This window comes from Papio anubis, chromosome 7 (genome assembly GCF_008728515.1).
Source record: "Papio anubis isolate 15944 chromosome 7, Panubis1.0, whole genome shotgun sequence".
Lineage (NCBI taxonomy): Eukaryota > Metazoa > Chordata > Mammalia > Primates > Cercopithecidae > Papio > Papio anubis.
The window spans coordinates 103,870,962-103,894,227 of NC_044982.1; the positions used below are offsets into that span (position 1 = coordinate 103,870,962).

Genomic DNA, 23,266 nt, shown 5'->3' on the forward strand with positions numbered 1-23,266 from the left:
ACAAATTTAGGCATAAGGATAACTATTTCAACCTTGCAACCACAAAAACAAACAAAATCTGCATGTGCAATAATAGTAAAACACTTAACTCAATTCCTTTAACTATTAAGAGGCCACTGAAATACCAACACAGCATAATTTCTCCTGTTTCGAAAAACTTTGAAATGAAAAATGGAATACACATAGGAATAGAAAAAATTTCAATTATGCTGAAATAAGCACAGAAAAAGACCAGAAGAACTTATATTGAAAGGTTAATTTCAATTAATTTTAGTTGTTATCTCAGGAGACATTTGGTGCTTCCCCTAATTTCCAAGTTTATGGTTTTATGTAGGAAGCATCTATTGATGTTAACAACTTAAAAATAAGTTAGAAAAAGCATTTGATCTCAGGTGCTCAGGAGGCTGAAAAAGAAGGATCATCTGGGCCCAGGAGTTTGAGGCTGCAGTAAGCTATGATCATGCCAACTGCACTCCAGCCTGGGTGACAGCAACCCTATCTCAAAAACTAATAATAATTTTAAAGGAATTTGAATAACACCTCACAGAACAACATCTTAATTCACATTATTCTGCTCCCTCCCTTCCCATACTATCTGTTCTTACACATATACAAATATATGCAGAATTGTTTAAATCCTAACTTTTTTCAATTACCTTATTTTTCCACTTCAACTGCCAAAATCTCTAAAGGAGTAGTTTATATTTATCTTGATTTTTTTTCCAAGCCGGCTAACTAACCAATTTCTAGATCAGATTACTGACTACCCTCACTCAAACTCTGCCCATGACTCTGTACTTCATGGAGCTCCCTTCTCCCTGTATACACCTTTCAGCCCTGATCTTCCATCCTACACTTGTTTTTCCCCACAATGCTCACAAATGCCTTTGGCCTATATTTCCTCCCGTACCTTCAACTTCGGTCATGTTCCCATCCACAAAACTTCTCTACCTCAGTATTAATCAGCACATCCCAACAACGTATCTTTCTAAAACAATATTCTCAGCACACGATTCCCCGCTTAAGGCCTTCTTATCAACAAACACACCAAATAGAAACATGCCTATCTCAAATTCAAGATTCTATCCATCTGCCTTTTCTGGAAAATCTTGCATTCCATGACTTCAACACATCAAACTTCCTTCTCAAAACAAAAGCATCCAATGCACCAAAACACACCATGTCCAAAGTCATTCTGGGCCTGTTCCCATGTTATTTTAGGAGCCTAGAATATCTGCTTTTCACCTGTCCTAATCTGACACCTCCAAAGTCCAGTCTCCTGCCTTTCTAGATTTCCCTCAAAGTTGCGGTCCCTTGTTTTTCATCTCGTGAAGGGAAAATGAAAGGGTTCATGAACTTTAGTACAATGGCTGCCTGACCCATGGAAAAGGTTTAATGTTTACATGCAGCTTATTCCACCTAAGCTAAACTGCATAAAAACATTGAAACAGACTCTCATTCTAATTGGACAATTTTAAGAAGTATTTTACTCCCAGACTCATAAAACAAGCCTACAGCCAGGCACAGTGGCACACACCTGTAATCCCAGCACTTTGGGAAGTTGAGGTGGTGGATCACCTGAGGCCAGGAGTTCAAGACCAGCCTGGGCAACAGAGCAAGACTCAAATGCTACAAAAAATAAAAATTAAAAAAATTAGCTGGACATGGGGCACAGGCCTATAGTCCCAGTTACTCAGGAGGATTGCTTGAACCCAGGAGTTCAAGGTTACAGTGAACCGTGACCATGCCACTGCACTCCAGCCTGGGTGACAGTAAACCCTGTCTCAAAAAACAAACAAAAACAAGGCTACAACACTACTTTTTTAGTTCTGAATCCCTCTAATGTATATTTTACATTAAAAATTTCCAAACCAAGAAAATGAAAGCCTAAATTAATTATAAGACCCCAAACAGAAAAAAATCTTTTAAAACAATCAAGACCATGGAATTCACATACATTCTATTTGGTCAATGCAGAGACATAGAAGATCTTTGTTCCAAAGTTTAAGTTTAAATGAAAAGCTTCAGAGCCTAAAAACATCTAAAATTATACCCATGACTGACAACTGGCCTAGGCTCAATGTCTTTGGAATTTGCTCTACTAAATTTGCTACTGTATGAACGTATTCCCTCCAAAATTCAAGTGTTGCCAATGTGATGATATTAAGAGGTAGGTCTTTTAAGAGTGATTAGGCCAAGAGGGCTCCTTCCTCCTTCATGGGATTAAGGCCCTTATGAATGAGGCTTCACAAGTTGGACTAGATTGCTCTCCTGCCCTTCTTCCTGCTACCATGTGAGGATGCAATGAAAAGGCCCTGAGACACCAAATGTTGATATTTTCATCTTGGATTTCCCAGACTCCAGAACTGTCAGAAAATAAATGACTGTTCTTTATAAATTACTCACTCTCTGTTATTCTGTTACAACACTATAAAACAAACTAAGACAAATTTCTTTGAATGATTTTTCAACAAGAGACAGTTTCACTACTTCTGGCAAGTGGTCCCTTAAATATTCTCAAATTCTCCTTTTATGCAAACATAAAATTTTTTAAACTCAGTAGTTTCTCTTCCAAAAAATAACCAAATACAGGTTAAGTACTGATTAGTATTAAATATAATTTTAGTGCTAAAAGTTAAGAGCTTTTGTTTTCCAGAAAATCAAATCCAAGAATTCAGATAAAACAATTTGCTCAAAGGCATATCATGAGTTAGAGGTAAAGCTAAAATTTATAAGTTACATTCCATTCCAAATACGATGTGCTTTCAATTATTCTACATTAATATTTATTTATAAAGAAGATTAGAGAATGACTCAAATGTTCAAAACTGAAGATATTTATGATTTTTTTTTTTTTTTTTTGAGACAGAGTCTCATGCTTGTCACCCAGACAGGAGTGCAGTGGCATGATCTTGGCTAACTGTAACCTCCACCTCCTGGGTTCAAGCAATTCTCCTGCCTCAGCCTCCTGAGTAGCTGAAATTACAGGTGCCTACCACCACGCCCAGCTATTTTTTGTACTTTTAGTAGAGGCAGAGTTTTGCCATGTTGGCCAGGCTGGTCTCAAACTCCTGACCTCAGGTGGTCCAACCGCCTTGGCCTCCCATAATGCTGGGGTTATGGGCATGAGCCACCCCACCTGGCCAAAATGTTATTCTTACATAAAATTCCTACTTCAGCCACCTCTTCTTCTTCCTCTTCTTTTGAAGTCACTTCTTCTGTTGTCCCATTCTGAAATAGAGAAAAAATCTGCCAGGGTTACACAGAACAAGTATGCACATTAGAAGACTGGTGTAATAGCTTTAGGAACAAACTCCCAACCATCTGTCACTGCAGTTCCACTACCAGAGAGCTTATTAAAATTAAAATGTGCATTTTAAAATCCAACTTTGATTTGACAAACAACAGTTCTCAGCTTTTAAAAATGAAACAATTTTGAACAATTCAACTTAATGGATGTCTTAGGAATAAAGGAAAGCAATCAGTCAAACATAAAGCAAAACTGAAAAAAAATTTAAAACATAATCTAATTTAAAATAAGAAAACATTTTACTTGTATGGCTATATGCATAAAATCAAAGGCTTATTTTGTTTAAAACAAATGTCCCAAACTATCAATTCCTCAAAACAGCTACCTTTTTAACTTTGAAAAGCCTGAATCATTACATAAATTCAATTTCCTTACATTTTAAGAGGTCAGACGTGTTACTTATAACAGACACTTCCCAAAACTAAGAATTATGAAATGATTACCACCTCACTATAAAGGAAATTTTCTTTTAAAAAACATGTAATTTACTATCAAATATCTCTCTACAAGACACAATTTACCAATTAACACAAATTACAATTATCAAGTTCAGAAATGAATGTAATGAATTTTTAGGAAGGGCCTTCATAGCCAGTTTGGCCAAAGTTCAAAAGACAAGCTTCCTGGTCAGGACACAGTATATAAATGCATCTTCAACCATTAAGGCCAGTTCAGGTTAGAACCCAGAATATGTAAAAGATCAAGAAACTAGGATCCAGAAATCAAGACCAACAAAACTGTCAGCAGTATCTAAGCAGCAGCTTCCAAAATGTAATCCACCCCTTTTTCACTTCCCTAAATTATTATATTACAAATTCAATTATTCTGGGTATCTAAAGAATATATACCTAGCCTCAAAATCCCAAAGAGTTTGGTTGCATCAATGGTTGAAAGAGCATTTTTGAAATGCTAATTTCAAAGCCTACCCAAAGAATCTGTTTTGCAAAACTCTCTGAGGTGATTCTCACATGCATCTGGGTCTGTCACCACTAGCCCAGTTACTAGCCTTCATTCTACACATGAGAAAGCTGAGCCCCTTCCCCCTCAAAAAGGGGAAGTAATTTAATCAAAACAAAAAGTGAGTTAGGGCTGTGAAATCCTAAGATTAATTTCATTTCAAGATGTGACCTGGTCCTCTTTCTAAAACCCCACTGAAATGACAGAATTTTATAAAAGAGAGTAAGTTCGCTGCAGCAGCAGCAAAACAACAAATACAAAAAGAATACCCTTAGTGAACCAAAACTGTAAGGACATGCTGGAAGATACAAGGCAGATGGAATCAGACTGCTGGGCTCGAGAAAGCCACAAACCCAATCCAAATAATGGAGGGACAACTTCTGTTGGAAGAATCAAACATTCTTCACCGTACTTGTCCCAGCTATAGTTGGTAAGGATCACTCTGCTAATAGGAAGCCTATCTTGAAGGTCTCTTACTATCAGTGTCAAAACCAGAGAGAAAAGACAGAATGTTTTTTAATATAACTCAATGCAGCAGCAAAATCTTATAACAGATTCTGCTCTTCCTTTTAGTTCAAAATCTGGAAAGCTCACCGGCCAGCACCTCCCCATCCTCATGCCACAGGAAGAGCACAGGTCTGCAAACCAGGATGGGGAGGTAACAGCAGAAAAGAGTGACAATTCTGAAGACACTCATAACTACTCATACTGATCAAAGGTATACCTCATGTATAAATGAACAGATAACCATGTATCATCAGAGAGTTGAAGAAAATTATCAACCTGCAAGGAAAGTGCCAAGTCAAAGAAGCACAAATGACCTGAAGCACTGCTAATGAAGGAAATAAACAGAATTGTAAAACCTAATTGGAATCTTTAGCAGTAATTGAGAAGATACTGTATCCACAAAATACAAAACAGATTACAATGCAAAAGACAATTCTAGGAGGTAAAAATAAGACCCCCAAATCAAAAAATGAAAAAAAAAAAAAAACCACTTGTAGAAGGGCCAGAGTACAATGGACTTGACTCAGCAAAGCATTTAAGGTGACTCATGTCTGTAATCCCAGCACTTTGAGAGGTTGAGGTGGGTGGATCATGAGGTCAGGAGATCGAGACCATCCTGGTTAATGTGGTAAAACCCTGTCTCTACTAAAAGTACAAAAAATTAGCCAGGCATGGTGGCACATGCCTGTAGCCCCAGCTACTCAGGAGGCTGAGGCAGGAGTATCACTTGAACGTGAGAGGTAGAGGTTGCTGTGAGCCAAGATCGCACCACTGCACTCCAGCCTGGGTGACAGAATGAGACTCCATCTCAAAAAAAAAAAAAAAAAAAAAAAAAAAAAGGAAAACCCCCACACTTTACAGTTACACAGAAAATCATACTAACGATCAGAAAGAACTAAGAATCAGATAGGCATCAGAGTTTTCATCTATAACAATAAATATCAGAACATAAAAGTGTAAAGACCTGGAAAGAAAGTCAATCATGACCTCAGAATTCTATATCTAACTCCCTCAAGACAGGAAGCCTATCTGTGTATGTTTGCCTCCAGATTCTCCACACTGATATGGATGGAGTACTTTATACAGAGTCAGATATTTGTTGAACAAATGATAGCAGACAGTAAGTTCATGGAACACACTCCATACACATCCCCACAAACCCTTTCTAGGGGGAAAAAAACCCAGGATATTATTCAGGGATATACTTGAGGGGCAGGGAGCAGGAGACATAATACAAGAAGTAGCAATAAGCAAAGACAACAGTAACACCAATAGTGAAGTGTAAATGATTGCTAATAATCTAGCTGAAAGGTCACGGGCCATATTCTCTGACCATACTGATGCACTAAAAATAACTCAAAAGCCACCTGAAAATGCTTTTTAATTTTTTTTTTCTAGATAACTCTTGGGTAAAAGAAGAAATTGATCCTCATGCCTCAGTCATCCAACTCCTAAGTATGTGCCCCAGAAAAATGCTGGCACAGGGGTACCATGAAATATAGACAAGAATGATCACAGCAGCATTCGTTGTTCCTAATAACACTGGAAACAATCCATGTGTCTGTATCTAGCCAAGGGGATAAATGGTATGGTGTATTCAAACAATGGAGTAAATACAGCAAAGCAAAAGAACGATAGCTACGCACAATAGGAACAAATTTCACACACAATATTGAGCACAACAAAGGTATGAAAAAATACATATAGCATGATTTTCAAAAGTTTAAACAATAGGCAACACTACACTGTATTCTTCAAGGATGCATACGTGAGTGATAACACTAGAGAAACATAAGTTTTCTGTAGTGCAAGCAATGTGCCTTTTCTTCTTCACCTCAGTGCTGGCTAGGTGTTGGTTCTCTAACTACATGTTACAATAAGCTTATGTTTTACATAGTTTCAATACATGTCATATCTCACAATAAAAAGGTTTTTTTTTTGGTGGGGGCAGAGTTTCGCTCTTATTGCCCAGGCTTGAGTGCAGTGGCACGATCTCAGCTCACTGCAATCTGTCTCCCGGATTCAAGCGGTTCTCCTGCCCCAGCCTCCTGAGTAGCTGGATTTGTAGGCATGTGCCACCACACCCAGCTAATTTTTATATCTTTAGCAGAGATGGGCTCTCTCCCTGTTGGTCAGGCTGGTCTCGAACTCCTGACCTCAGGTGATCTGCCTGCCTTGGCCTCCCAAAGTGCTGGGATTACAGGCATGAGTCACCGTGCCCGGCTAATAAAAAGTTTTAATAGTAAGAGCAATGAGAACATAGGATGCAATAAAATGACTTAGAAAATACAAACTGTTTAGAAAATAGATTTTAAAACTTGTGTAATAAAGTCAAACAGCACCCAAAGAAAATGTATACTCTTACATGTTTGTTTAAAAAGCAATTTAAATTACATTGATCCACTAAACTAGAAAAAGTAAAATAAAGAAAAAGGGGAAATAATTAAGACATAAGGAAAATGTGAAAAGAAACCCACTAAATTTAAAATATAAAACTAAAGGAGGATTCTTTCAAAAGACTAAGATAATAAAACAATCACGCCTCTGATAAGTGATCAAGATAAAGAAAACTTTGAAGGCAAAAGGGCATATAGCCACATCTTTACAACACCTTTGAAGTGTGGAAGAAGTGCTCATTTCTTTTAAGAATCTACAGTTATGAAAACTAACTGAAGAAATGGAAAATCTGGAGACCAATACACAAGAAGGAAAAAGACAGACTCATCCTCCAAATTGGACATTTATTTAAACCAGGGTTTGTCAGCCTCAGCAATATTGATATATTGGGCCAGACAATTCTTTGTGGAGGGTTCTCCTGGTGTGTTGTGGGACATTTAGTAACATCCCCTCTACCCACGGAATGCCAATAAGACCTCCCGACCATGGCCAGTTGTGACCACAAAAATGTCTCCAGATATTTCCAAACATCCCATGGGAGGGAGGCAAAATATTCCTGCAGTTGAAAATTACTGTGTAAACTAGATTTACATCCTAGGTGTTAGAAAAAAAGATGTAAAGCTTCCCAAGTTAGCCCTGCATACCCTTGATACTGGAATGAAATAAGAGCCTTAAAGGAAACAAACAAAACTTTAATCTTATTTAATACAGAAGTAAAAAATAGAATATTACCATAGCCGTTCTAACAGTGTTTATTATAGGAATGCAAGGATGATTCAAAATTAGGAAAATTTCATCAGGTAATTCACAAATTATATTTCTCCATGGAATTGTAGGCACAATCATGAAAAACAAGGTAGCTCTATATGCATTAAGTTCATGTGATATTCAGTGGAAAACACAAGTTGCATATGTCTTATAGAAAAAAACTGAACACTGAACACATATTTCTACCATCTGCTCTTTGCCCTGAGGCTCCACTAGAAATACATTGAAGAAGAAACATTATATAAACACACAATTACAAAAAAAAGGGATAGGGTTACCAACAGAAGATAATTCACCTCCATTAGACAACGACAGTAAATGGAAAATGGTTAATTAATAGAGCAAAGCAAACAAAAGTGGAGGTCACAGGGATACCAATTACAAGGAGGCTAATTTGTCCCACAGCAACCTGGAAAAGTTCTAGACTCAGACACCAGGTACCCCCGAGAGTGGGACTGATAGGCAAGACTGAAAACAGAGATTAACCAAAAGCCTATATACAGAACACATTTTCCAGGCCCTGAAACACACTACTCTCCCCCATCTCCTTAAGCAGAACCCAAGCAAACTTATCTACCTCAGACAAGAGAATGTAGATTTCACCTCCAGAGGAAAGGAGTAGTTCCAGCCATCATTTATGATTGCACTGGGAGATAAGATAGAGGGGTAGAGGATAACAATCAGGAATCAGCATATATTCCCCCTAAAAGCAATCAGTTGCCAAGTATTGGCCATGAAGAACTCCTAATCGATTTTTTATTTTTATTTTTTATTTGTATTTATTTTATTTATTTATTTATTGAGGCAGGGCCTTGCTCTTTCACCCAGGCTGGAATGCAGGAATGCAGTGGGATGATCACAGCTCACTTCAGCCTTAACATCCCAGGCTCAAGCGATCCTTCTGCCTCAGCCTCCCAAATAGCTGGGACTACAGGTGGGTGTCACCACACCTGGCTATTTTATTTATTTATTTTTTGTAAAGATAGGGTCTCACTATGTTGCCCAAACTAGTCTTGAGCTCCTGGGCTCAAGTGATCCTCCACATCAGTCTCCCAAAGCACTGAGATTGTAGGTGTGAGCCACCACACCCAGCCTCTCAGTCTTTTAGTACCTCTCCCAAATATGAATGAACAAGAAAGGGAATTACAAAAAGGAATACAGGCTGGGCATGGTGGCTCATGCCTTTAATCCCAGCACTTTGGGAGGCCAAGGTGGGCAGATCACCTGAGATCAGGAATTCAAAACCAGCCTGACTAACATGGAGAAACCCCTTCTCCACTAAAAATACAAAAATTAGCTGGGCATAGTGGCACATGCCTGTAATCCCAGCTAATCAGGAGGCTGAGGCAGGAGAATTGCTTGAACCCATGAGGCAAAGTTTGCAGTGAGCCAAGATCACACCATTGCACTCCATCCTGGGCAACAAGAGCGACACTCTGTCTCAAAAAAAAAAAAAAAGACTACAAATGATAAGCAACATAGAATAGATATTTAAGGAAAGGCTTTAAAAAGAAAAATAAGACCAAAATAAACTAAGAAAAAAAAGTATTAAAGAACAAAGAGATGCTAGAGAGAAAACAAAAGAGTATCAAAATCACTTCATAAAGACACTTGTGAATGTATTTTTTTTTCTTTTTTTCTTTCTTTTTTTTTTATTATTATTATACTTTAAGTTCTAGGGTACATGTGCATAACGTGCAGGTTTGTATCAGGTATAACTCCCAATGCAATCCCTCCCCCCTCCCCCCTCCCCCCTCCCCATGATAGGCCCCGGTGTGTGATGTTCCCCTTCCTGAGTCCAAGTGATCTCATTGTTCAGTTCCCACCTATGAGTGAGAACATGCGGTGTTTGGTTTTCTGTTCTTGTGATAGTTTGCTAAGAATGATGGTTTCCAGCTGCATCCATGTCCCTACAAAGGACACAAACTCATCCTTTTTTATGGCTGCATAGTATTCCATGGTGTATATGTGCCACATTTTCTTAATCCAGTCTGTCACTGATGGACATTTGGGTTGATTCCAAGTCTTTGCTATTGTGAATAGTTGATGGGTGCTGACGAGTTGATGGGTGCAGCACAGCAACATGGCACAAGTATACATATGTAAGAAACTTGTGAATGTATTATATGAATAAAACAAAAATAGAATATGAATAAGGAATAATCAGAAAAGAAAAAGTTTTTAGAACTCAGGGTTCACCTTGGGAGTTGGTCCCCAATGAGCCACAACTCCTGTCACCATGTCTTTGAACAGGCCCATCCGACAGTGAATCTGGGTTGGCCCCAAGACTCACTTTAACCTAGAGAATTTGGTAGAAATGACACTGGACCTGTTCCAGGTCTAAGTCTTAAGAACACCTGGCAGCTCTGCTTCTGTGCTTCTGGAAGCCAAAACAAGTACTGACTATCCTCTTGGAGAAACAGAAGCCACAAGAAGAGGCCTGAGAAGATGAGATACTATGCAGAGAGGAAGGCCACATGAAGAAACACCAAGACAGCAGACCTGTGGGTGAAGAAGCCATCTCAGACACTCCACTGCAGCTGAGCATCCAGATGACCAGTCCCTGACACCATCTAACTGCACAGTGAGAGATGCCAAATGAGACCAGCAGAAAAACTGTCCAGCTATCCCCAGTTAACCCATACGGTAGTGACAGACAAATGTGTAGTTTTATGCCATTAAGTTTTGGGAAAATTGGTTAAGCAACAATAAATAACCAAAACAAAACTTAAAGTTATGACTGTCCAAATAAAATTTCCTAAAAGTCAAAAGATAAAAATATTCCAGAACTTAAAATTTAAAAAAAATTAGAAATAACGTGAGATACACGACTCAAGACAAAAGGACTAAAATCCAATTAACAGACACTTCAAAATGAACAAACAAAATGGAAAGGAGAAAGTTAACAAAAATATGACAAGATTCAAGATTCCAACTTTGAAAGAGCCTATCCATAGGCCTATCCATTCAGTGTACCCAGCACAATGAATGAAAAAAGACCCACACTAAGTACAATGTTGTGCTATTTCAGCTCACCAAGGAAAAGACAAAATCCTAAAAGCTTCCAGAGAGAAAGTCATGCCTAAATGAGTGAAACTCAGGATGACATGAGGTTCCACCACCACAATTGGTTAGAAGACAACAGCACAGACTTTGAAATTCTAAGGTAAAATTATCCTCAACCTAGAAATACATAATCAACCAAACTATCCATCAAGTGTGAGGGTAGACTATGACAAAAGTGAATAGTGATGGGGATGTGCTATGCACCAGACACTGTTCTAAATGGTTTACATGTACCAACTCATTTAATCCTCATAGCGCCCTAGAAACATAGGTACTAATACTATTGCTGGCTCCCCCATTTTGCAAATGGAAAACTGATGCATAGAGCACTTAGGGAATCAGCCCAAGGGCATACAGCTAATAAGCAGTAGAACCAAGATTCAAACCTATCTCAGACTGGCTCCAAAACCCAAACACTGCATTGTATTTTTTCAGAAGCTAGAGATCAGAAAATATACCACCCCATGCTTCCTTTGGGTTTTACTTGAGGACATAGTCAGGTAAAATGACAAAGGGAAAGCCAAGAAAGATGACATGGGATCCAGGAAACAATGGATCTACTCTAGGAGAGCAGATGAGAAAAACCTCAAGATGACATCTGCACAGCCAACCCAAAGAACAACCTGCCAAAATGGGCACAGAGGAGCCAAAGGCTTTGGAAGAGAAGGAGATCTCACAGAAAAGGCTACAACAGAATTTTTTTATTTAAAAATTACTATTATGAGGAAGACATGCAAAACAAAAAGCAGCACCAAGAAAACAAATATCCTATCCTAAATATTCTAGAAAACTTGGCTTTATAAAGTCCTAATCATAATTAGTGATAACTTATATGACTAAAGATAATATTTGAGGAAGGGAAAGTGAGTGGTATAAGAACCAAATTCTCATGTATTATACTAAAAAGTCAATAACTGATACCTAAATAGATAAATCCAGGAAGAAGTTAGGGGTAGTGGTGAGCTAGTGGAGATTTCTGTTGCTTGCAGGAGATAACATTTGGGCGAGTCCTTAAGAAGCATAGACAGACTTAAGGAGATGGCATTTCTAGGTGAAGGTAATTCAATGAACAAAGACAAACAATGAAAGAAGCAAGAACATTTATGGACACCAGGAATATTAACAACAAAAAGCTGGTGTTAGGGAAAAGGGCAATTTTTTACCTGTCATACTAAATGCTAGCAGCTCCAAAGAATGAAAAGGTTATTTTTAGTATCTAAAACAGAACAAACAAAACAATTCAATAGGAACAGAAAAACAAACTTCTAAATAAGTTGAATAATTTTAAAAAATCATCCTAGTTTGACTTTTTTTAAGACAATTTATTTTTGCTCTTGAACACTACAGAATTTTTACTTTATCTGACCTATGGGTAGTGGTTGATCTGGCATCTCAACATCCAGGTGCTTAGGAAGGTTATCTAATCTGCAGAGTCCACATATCCAGCACTTCAATTGCTGATGAAGCTACAAAACACATTTCAGTAAATAAGCATTATGTTAAAGAGGCCTTAGAAGACATCAATAATGTTATGACTACTGTAATCAACCCAGTAGGAAATAAAAAAGTTTGTTATTACTCACCTACCACTTACAGATTTAAAAAAAAAAAGAAAAAAGAAAAAACCTCTTTAAAATATTTTCAGGAGGCTCTAGTTTAAGAAAGTTACTATGGCTTGGGGTATAATGACTACTACTGATACCTGGCAGAATGACAACAATAAAGGCAGAGGATCCTAGGAACTTCCAGACATTGTCCAATTTCTCATTGCTACCTTGTTTTCCTAGAAACTTACAACTTCAAACAAGAGAACCTTAATACATTAATGAAGCTACCAAAAAGAAAAAGAAAAAAAAACCACACACAGGCAGTGTTGTTACACATGGATTATAAAATTATATATTCCAGTGATAGTCAGTTAAAAGTACAAAAGCAAATGTAATCCAGCAGACAGAGCCTGGAAATCTAGATGACCTTGGATATCACATCTAATTCCCTGAGTTTGAGTCTACTGATCCGTAAAACAAAGAAATGAAAACTTTCCCAGAATGATAAAGATTAAATGAAAACTGTAAAACATTTGATATTTAGTAGGCTCTTAAGTGTCTGTCTAAAAAATAATAATTCACTAGGAAACTGCAACGAATAACTAAATTTCCATGTTTAAGTCCAAATTGTATTGTAAGCACGTTTACTTTAAGGAAGTAAGCAAGGTAAACTATGTGCACAAGTGTGGTTTTCATTGTTTAAAATGTTTTTCAATGTATAAGGTGACTCAAATGGGATCTAATAAGGCAACTCACTTCACTTGGTCAGGAACAATTTTCTGGGTATCTCTGACCAAGAAGAGAGATAAAGAGAAAGAAGCAGGTTCACACAGGACAAAGAAAGAAGACACAGGATTAGAATGGGTTAACGAAGCAAAGAATAAGCCTTCCCAAAGTGAACAATGAAGAAGGTGGAAACAGGAAGGTTGAACCATAAATTAGGATCCACCAAAAATCCTCATGCTTAAAAGGAAGCCAAGCCCCAGTGTGGATTTGTTATGCACCCAATGTGCTCTGTTTTGTGCATAATGAAGATGAGGCAGGGCGATCTGGACACAGACCTGGACACTCTGACCTCTAGCACAGAAGGGGCTACAGGAGGGCTGGGGTGAAACAGGAATTAAAAGAAATTAAAGAATGTGTAAGCAAAAACTCAGTTGAATGTAAAAAAAAAAAAAAAAAAAAAAAGCAAAACCGAATTCCCCCTAAGAAAGAAAAAGAGGTGGAGTACTTTAAAAATTAACTGCCTGTTTTTCTGAGGCTAGTGAGCCTTACCTCTCCTCCTTTCCCAGGCATTGTGAAGACCCTGTTTCTCTAGCTGTGCAGCTGCAAGGTCACTAGACAGATAAACTCAAGTTGTAAAACATGTTTTTCCTTGAAAAGTAAGAAATAATGTACATGTATGTCTCAGAGTGAGTAACTATCTTTCCATGAATGCTTCTGTAATATGCTTACTCCTGCATAGATCTCCCCCACCACACAAACATGCTTAAAAGCTAACCTCTTTGTTCAGGGATGGGTCCTTTAGGAAGATAAGCTGACTGATCACAGGGCACCTAAATAGTAAGAGACATCTCAGCAAGGACTCAGGCTCTCTGAGTCCTAAATTATACTAGTTTCGGGGGGAGTGGGGCAGTCAGAGAGCAGTAGTATATAAAAGAATGCTAGGACAGTTCCCAGGTTTAGGCATGGGTGACTAGTTTGATTATTTCATTTTGTCCCACTCGCAATTACAAGGAGAATTATTGCATGGAACATCATCTGAGGTCAGGAGCTGATAGCAGTGCTGAGGAAGCGGATACATGAAACCCCATCTCTACTAATAATACATCATTTTGAACACCGCATGTTGACAGGTGCCAAGTGAGATTCCCTAACATACTCATGATACTACAGACAGGATATATGGGCTTGAAACTCTGGGAGATGAAGGTAGCAGATTTAGGCAATCCCTGGAACACAGGTCATGACTTAAGTAATGGGAGTCAAAGATTACTCAGAGAAAACACAGAATGAAAAGAGAAGAAAGAAGTAGGCCAACGAAGAAGAGATTGGAGGAGACCAAGGCAGGGTGATAAGATCAAAACAGGAGAAAAGAATCCGATAGAAGTCCCATTCGATTATCATGTCCCTTCCCAGAGGACATGGACATGCCTTTTTTTTTTTTTTTTTTTTTTTAATCTTTTATACCCAATTATCACAGGTCCTGGCACAGAAGCCACACAGTTTTTTTAAATTGTGTTCTACTATTCAGTTTCCCGTATCCACCAGGGGAGAAAAAAGTAAGTATAAACAAGCACAGACATAGATTTTTTTACACTGTATACTAAAGGGGTCAGATTATACACAATATTTTATGCCTCACTTTTTTACTTAATGTATCTTAGAAGTTTGTACATGTTCTTATGGAAAGACTGACTGCACTTTTTGTTCTACAACAGAATATTCTATTATAAAACTGTACACTATAATTTTTATTTAACCAGCTCTTTATTGGTGGATATTAAGAATGGAGGAATGTTTCAACAAGGGAACAATCAACAGTATCAAAATACTGCAGAGGGGTCAATTTGGGGACTAAGAGGGGAGCCACTGGATTTGGCAACTAGGAGATAAATTTTAGCACAATGATGAAGGCAGAATCCAGATTATAATGAGCTCAGTGAAAAAAGGTGAAGACATATAGCTTATTCTCTCAAGAAACTACGCTATGGTAAACTGGCAGAGGCTGTAAGAGTGGGCAGTGAGTTGTTTTCTCCTTCATGTAAATATATTTACTTTTTTAAACACTAGGCCCAATTTTATACCCTACTTCATTAATTTTACGAACATGTTTATGTAAGTACGTATATATGTATGTTATGTAATGTTTTAGACACTGAAAAATAACTCATTTCTGCTATTATAAAACTGTTATCTTTAGATGTTCAGAAGCAACTCCCTAAAACTAGGTAGCAGTAATGGAGCTATGTCTATCATTCTTTCCCATCAACCCCCTTGCTGGAAATGTAAACATGTGTCCATCAAGCCTTTAATTTTTACATCTCATCTTTATGGCTCTCCATACAAAACTTAACCTTTTTTTTGTATTTGTATATGTATATTTATATGTATATCTATCTATCTATCTATCACTCTCTCTCTCTCTCTCTCTCTCTTAGAGAGTCCTGCTATATTGCTCAGGCTGATCTCAAACTCCTGGACTCAAGCAATCCTTCCACCTTGGCCTTGCAAAGTGCTGAGATTACAGGCATGAACCACTGTGCCCAGCCTCAGGCTTAACTCTTAAAATATCTTCAAACTGATGTTCTTCTGTTCTAATTTTTAAGTATAGATGTGTTTAAACCAACTATAACTTATTTTGACAAAAATTGGAGTTAAGACTCAAACTTTCTCAGATGGTCAGTTCTCATAAAACTATTTACAGAATAATCTATCCTTTCACTGTTAAGTTAAAATACCACCTTTTCCTTACACTAAATTCTCATTTGCATGACTCTGGTTCTAAACTTCCATTGCCTTTATCTGTCTGGCCCAGGGCTAGTCTACAATGTTTTATTTAATATCTGATTGAAAGAGTCTATACTTTATTATTTTTTATTATTTACTCTTCTAAACAAACTTTAGAGTCATTTTGTCAAGTGCCAAAAATAAATCTGCTGGAATTTGTAAATTGTGTGTGTGTATATATATATATATATATACACACACACAATATGTATATATGAATAGATATAAAATATAAAAAATATATATACACACACACACACACTTTTTTTTTTTTTTTTTTTGAGACAGGATCTCACTCTGTCATGTAGGCTGGAGTTCAGAGGCATGCTCTCGGCTCACTGCAACCTCTGCCTTCCAGGCTCAAGTGATCCTCCTACCTCAACCTCAGGAGTAGTTGGAACTATAGGTGTGTGCCACAGACACCCAGCTAATTGTCATCTACTCACCTCAGCTTCCCAAACTTTCGGGATTACAGGTATGAGCCACTGTGCCCAGCAGAAATTACATTTATAAATTAATATGAAGACATGTTGATAACTAACATATTTATAACATGAAATCTGCTCATCCAGGAACATAGAATGCAAATCTTTCATTCCACTCAGCAAAATTTTGTCATGTCCTTGATAAAAGTCCTGCACATCTAAGTTTATTCCTAGATATTTAATTTTTGCTGAAATACATGAAAAAATACTTCATCACTATATCTTCTATGTGATTATAGCCAACATTGGGGAAGGCTAATGATTTTTATATAAAAGAGCTTTTAACCAGTAATCTTAAAAATTGTTTTTTTCAGTTAGTTCCTTTGGATATTTTTAGGTAAACAATCACGTCAACTGAAAATAATGATTGTTATTTTTCTATAAAGACTATGACATCATGGGAAAATACAGTAAATACTTCTTAAAAGAATATAAAAGGGCCGGGTGCAGTGGCTCATGCCTATGATCCCAGCACTTTGGGAGGCCGAGGCGGGCAGATCACAAGGTCAGGAGGTCGAGACCATCCTGGCTAACATGGTGAAACCCCATCTCTATTAAAAAATACAAAAAATTAGCCGGGTATGGTGGTGGGCACCTGCAGTCCCAGCTACTGGGGAGGCTGAGGCAGATGAATGGTGTGAACCCAGGAGGTGGAGCTTGCAGTGAGTCCAGATTGCACCACTGCACTCCAGCCTTGGCAACAGAGCAAGACTCCATCTCGAAAATATATATATATATATATATATATAAAACTTTAGAGAATATGACCTCAACTATTGAAACATATGTATAAGGGTTATATATTTTACTAGCAAAGAAAAAATATATACTGGTAGAAAATGGCCATGATGTCAACTGTCAATAGTGGTTATATTAGGTAGAGAAATTATGGGAGACTTGAATTTTTTCTTTTTTCTTTTCTGTACTTTACCAATTTTCTTAGTAATTATGAGAATTATGAAGTTGCTTATGAGTTTTAGATTTTAAAAAAAGGTTTTTAAAAATTTTCCAACATGGAAAGTTATATTTCTTTATATACTAAAAACAAAAACAAAACTTCCTATTTGAATACCTTTGACTTTTACTGCAGACTTACAGACCCTTGAAAGAAAAGGCAATTCCCTCCCACTAGTTCTGGTGTCATTCTCCCCATCTCTGCCTTCACTTCCACCTTGGTCTTTTTTCTACTTCCCACCTTGGCTAGTGGCCTCTACTCAAAATGCTTGCTTGGCTTAATGTTTCGAATTCAGGGAAAAAGAGATCCTGAATTCCTAATCTAAACTGAGGTTATACATGTGGGAAATAATAAAGAGAATCCAGATAGTAAGTAAGATTTGGAGGGCTTAAAATACCCAGACTTTAATTCCTCTAAGATTATAGTCTTTAATCATGTTTTTTTAAATCATATTATCTCTTAACATTTAATTTCTAAATATAATATTCATGAGGAAAAGAGAAAATAGCTTGGCTTCTTTCCTCACAGAATTGTTGTTCTTAGTATCTTCTAGACATTCCAGAACTGATGTCAGATTTGGCTCATCAGAGTCCACAAACCATATCGGTGAAGAAAATGAACAGGATTCCTGTTTAACACAGAGACACCTGTGTTAAACATTTACATACAGACTAACCCAAATATAAAATTAAACCACACCACTAAATGGCAAGATGACCATGGATTTAAACAAAATGTGTGGGGGAAAAGGCAACACATTAAAACCCATGTGAGGAGCTGGACTTCTAAGACAGCCATTCTCCTTGCATAGCACTGTCTGCTGCTACAGCTCATAAAAGTCAACAATTTTCTCCAACACTGGTAGGCAGCCTCTAAGTGGCCCTGATCACTGTCACCTCCTGCCATTCACACCCTTGTAAAATTCCCACTCCTGGACCTAGTGACTCACTTCTAACAAAGAGAATACAGCAAAAGTAATAACATCACTTCTGAGGTGAGGCTACATGGAGACTATGATGCCTGCCTTGGTCACCCTTCTCCTGCTCTCTCCATTGCTCCCTCTGATGGAAGCCAGTTGCCATGTGATGAGGTGCCCTATGGAGAGGCCCACATGGCAAGGTATTGTAAAAGGCCTCTGACTGATAGCCATCTAGAAACGGAGGCCCAGTCCAACAGCCTGAGATGAATCCTGCCAATGCAAGCTTGGAGACGGATTCTCTCCCTATCCTGCCTTGGGATGATCACAGCTGCCACCAACACATTCACTGCCTGGTGAGAGGCCAAGCCAGTGAACCCAAGGTAAACTGCACAGAATCCTGACCCACAGAAACTGTGAGATAAGGTTTGTTGTTTTAAGCCACTAAATTTGTTACAGAACAATAGATAACTAATTCAAACACCATAAAATTCTAACATTTTATTCTATCACATGAACCAAGTAATACCAATAAATGCCATTACTATACATATATTTTCAGAACACAACTACATGTGATTTTTTAAAAAAGCTAATGAACTAACCATGAACTAAGTATTATGTGCTTTCACCCACTAATAGACATTTATTCTGTTATGTTGTCCTGCTTTCTATTACAAATTGGGGGAAAGCCATTATTATTATATATTAGCTTCAGAAGAACTAGTTTCAGGTCATGGAAAACCATGAAAACCAGAAAACGATGAAAACCATGGAAAACCAGAAAAACAAGTTGGCTGGTCACGGAGGCTCATGCCTGTAATCCTGGCACTTTGGGAGGCCGAGGTAGGTGGATCACAAGGTCAGGAGATCGAGACCATCCTGGCCAACATGGTGAAACCCCGTCTCCACTAAAATAAAATCAATTAGCCAGGCATGGTGGCATGTGCCTGTAGTCCCAGCTACTCAGGAGGCTGAGGCAGGTGAATCACTTCCACCTGGGAGGCAGAGGTTTCAGTGAGCTGAGATGTGCCACTGCACTCCAGCCTAGTGGCAGAGCAAGACTTCATCTCAAAAAAAAAGAAAGAAAGAAAAATAAAGAAAAGAAAAGAAAAACAAGTTGTATTGAAAGAGGACATCAGTAACAGCATATCTCTTCAACTATTCTCATTCTTCTCATTCCTCTCTTACAGTGTCCCAAATATCTTTGCAGGCTAAAATAAACTCTTAGAATTAATCCCATTTTTTTTTTTTTTTAAGATGGAGTCTTGCTCTGTCACCCAGGCTGGATGCAGTGGCACGATCTTGGCTCACTGCAAGCTCTGCCTCCCGGCTTTGCACCATTCTCCTGCATCAGCCTCTGGAGTAGCTGGGACTATAGGTGCCCGCCACCAAGCCTGGCTAATTTTTTGTGTTTTTAGTAGAGATGGGGTTTCACCGTGTTAGCCAAGGTGGTCTTGATCTCCTGATCTCATGATCCGCCTGCCTTGGCCTCTCAAAGTGCTGGGATTACAGGTGTGAACCACCACGCCTGGCCCAATCCTATTCTTAAAGAACACCACTTTTGGACTATTGCATTTTCTTCTTCAAATTCTTCAGCATACATTGGGAATACACCACATGAACCATTTCTACATTTTTAGTTTTGGGTTTTTTTTGTTTTTTGTGTTTTTTTGGCTAAAGAAACTGCAACTAGATTTAGGACCTCATTCTATTAGGTTAGTATTTGTCTAGTAAACTTGAGCATAAGCAAAATAAAATACATGTTGTTGCTCTGGACTGAAACCTGTCAAAATCATATTTTAGAAACTACAAAAACATGAACTGAAATCAAGTTTTTAAAAATCTTGTAGACTAAAAGATATGACATATCGTAGGTTTAAGTACCTATTTCAATGGTTCCCAAAGTGTGGCCCTCAGACCCCCAGGTCCAAACTATTTTGACAGGAATACTAACATGGTGACATTTGCTGTAAGGGTACAGATACAATGGTGGGTTAAAATGCTGGTACTTTAGCACAAATAAAGGAAGTAACACCAAACTACTAGTAGTCATGGTATGACTACTATGCACAGGAAATGTTTAAAGGTTTAAAAAGGAACGGTGGGCCGGGCACAGTGACTCACACCTGCAATCCCAGCACTTTGGGAGGCCAAGACGGGCAGATCACCTGAGGTCAAGAGTTTGAGACCAGCCTGACCAACATGGTGAAACCCCATCTCTACTAAAAATACAAAAATTAGGTGGACATTGTGGTTGCATGCTTCTAGTCCCAGCTACTTGGCAGGCTGAGGCAGGAGGATTGATTAAGCCCAGAAGATTGAGGCTACAGTGAGCTGTGATCATGCTACTGCACTTCAGCCTGGGTGACAGAACAAGACCCTGTCTCAAAAATAAAAAGAATGTCTATGATGAAGCAGTGAAAATTTTACATCTTAATCCTTGAATATATCTTTTTAATATTTTGTGTGATGAAACGGGAAGTACACATGAGCATTCGTACAGACTACCTGAGAAAAAACCCTTGGGTGATTAAGTCATGAAGTGAATTAACCACTTTAATGGAATATCATTTTTACTTCAAAGGATGACTGACAAAAAATGTTATTTCAGCTTGGGTTTTGGAGACATTTTCTCAAAAAAGGAGATTCTGTTATTTCAAGGAAAACAACAGACAGGCCATAATAAAATTCAACAATAAAATTGCTAATAATAAAACTCAAGCTTTTGAACAAAAAATTAGAATTTTAGAAAACTTATGTCTACCATCGCTTTCCAAAAGTATTCTGATGAGACTGATGGTGATATTGATGAATGAATTTTGATATCGTATAATCAAATGTATCAACATATAGAAGATCTCAGTGAACGATTATTTTTGAAGTGACCAATGCATGATGTTATAATATCATGCAAGGGTAAAAAATCCAAAGTTCAAGAAAAATCAAGTTTTGATGGAGAATCAAAAAAGAAGTCAAGGCAACATGGCAAAACCCTGTCTCTACGAAAAATACAAAAAAATAGCTAGGTGTGGTAGTACACACCTGTAGTCCCAACTACTGTGGAGGCTAACGTGGGAGGATCACCTGAGTCCCCAGAGACTGAGGCTCCAGTGATCCATGACCATACCACTGCATTCCAGCCTGGGCAACAGAGCAAAACCCCATCTCAAAAAAAAGAAAAAGAAAAAGAAATATCCACAATGATCTAAAATGGCTATCTGTATGACATTGGCCTTTGTTCAAATTTTTTTCAAGCAAATATCACACAATAAATTGAATGCAGACACAAATGACATACCAAACACCAAAGAAATTTGCAAAAGATTAAGATTGTACTACTTTGGGTTTGGAAATTTTCTTTTCATAAAAGCATTTATAACAATATTTGGTGAACCTTTAAAGAATATTTTGAATATTTCTGATTTAATTTCTAGTGATAAATACCAGCAGATATCACCTACATACACAAAAGCTCCTTGGGCCCTCAATATATTTTTAAGAGTGTAAAGGAATCCTGACCCCAAAACTTTGAGAACTGCTGTCTTCCCCTCCACTTTCTTCCTTCCCTTGAATTTCTTCCTTGGAAAAACATTCCTTTGCCATTCTACGTTAACTTACTTAGTTCAATTGAGGCCAGTTTTGCTACCTCTCTCCTGTCTTTCCACATCCTTCTCTTGACACAAAACCTGACCAAAGGAGTCTACCAGCCCACCCCATTTCCAGTGATTAGCTGTCAGGTGGGCTAAGCCAAGCAAATCTGAGTTTTCCCTGAGACTAGACCTCTCTTTCTGGGAGATATGGAACCACAGGGACAAGATGGGCCACCTTGGGGTAGTCAAAATTCATCTTGCCTAAATGGGAAGAGGTTAGGCAAGTTTCTAGAAAGCCAAACTGCTTTCTGGAAAGTCAAAGATAATTATGCTTTCTGCCATGACTGTGAGAATGCCCATTTCATTGCACACTTTCTAATATTTTTACCAATCTGATAAGTAAAAGCTGGTACCTAGAAGAAAAAAAGGCCGGGTGTGGTGGCTCATGCCTGTAATCCCAGCACTTTGGGAGGCCAAGGTGAGTGGATCACCCAAGGTCAGGAGCTCCAGACCAGCCCGGCCAACATGGTGAAACCCCATCTCTACTAAAAATACAAAAATTAGCCAGGCATGGTGGCAGGCTCCTGTAATCCCTGCTACTTGGGAGGCTGAGGCAGGAGAATCACTTGAATCTGGGAGGCAGTGGTTGTAGTGAGCCAAGATCATGCCACTGCACTCGAGCCTGGGTGACAAGAGTGAGACTTTATCTCAAAAAACAAATTTTCCATACAATATAATTTGCTCCATGTCTAGAAACCAATTCAGCAATGAGAACTGAAAGCCCCACTTGGAAGGTTTCAAGGATTTAGCTCTACCTATGGATGTCCAAACATTAGTTAAGGTAGAAAAAAAAAAATACACACACACACACACACACTCACCCCTATGTATTCAGTACCAGGAAACACAATGACTAGACGGTACAGTTATCCAACACAAAGCACACAATAACTGAAGGCACTGTAGAGGAGTAACTTCTGACACAGATCTACAATATTGTTGAGTGAAAAAGCAGATTACAAAAAAAAAATCTGATTTTGTAAGGGAGAGGGAACACATACAAGCACAGGAGAAAAGAGATGAGCAGAGGACTGGAAAAATACAAAATTCTCATGGTGGCACATTCTGAGTGGTAGAACTATTGGTATGATTTTCTAGTTTTGCCTAAAAATTTTCTAAACTTCTTAAAATAAGAAGTTTTTGTTATCCATATTATAAAATATCCATCACCCCAGGAAATTTAACCTTGAGCACA

At 38.1% G+C, this 23,266-nt stretch overlaps 1 pseudogene; it reads right to left on the reverse strand.

Moving 5' to 3' along the window:
- Nucleotides 1-23,266, reverse strand: part of LOC110742346 — a 43,218-nt pseudogene that overhangs the window by 16,473 nt on the left and 3,479 nt on the right.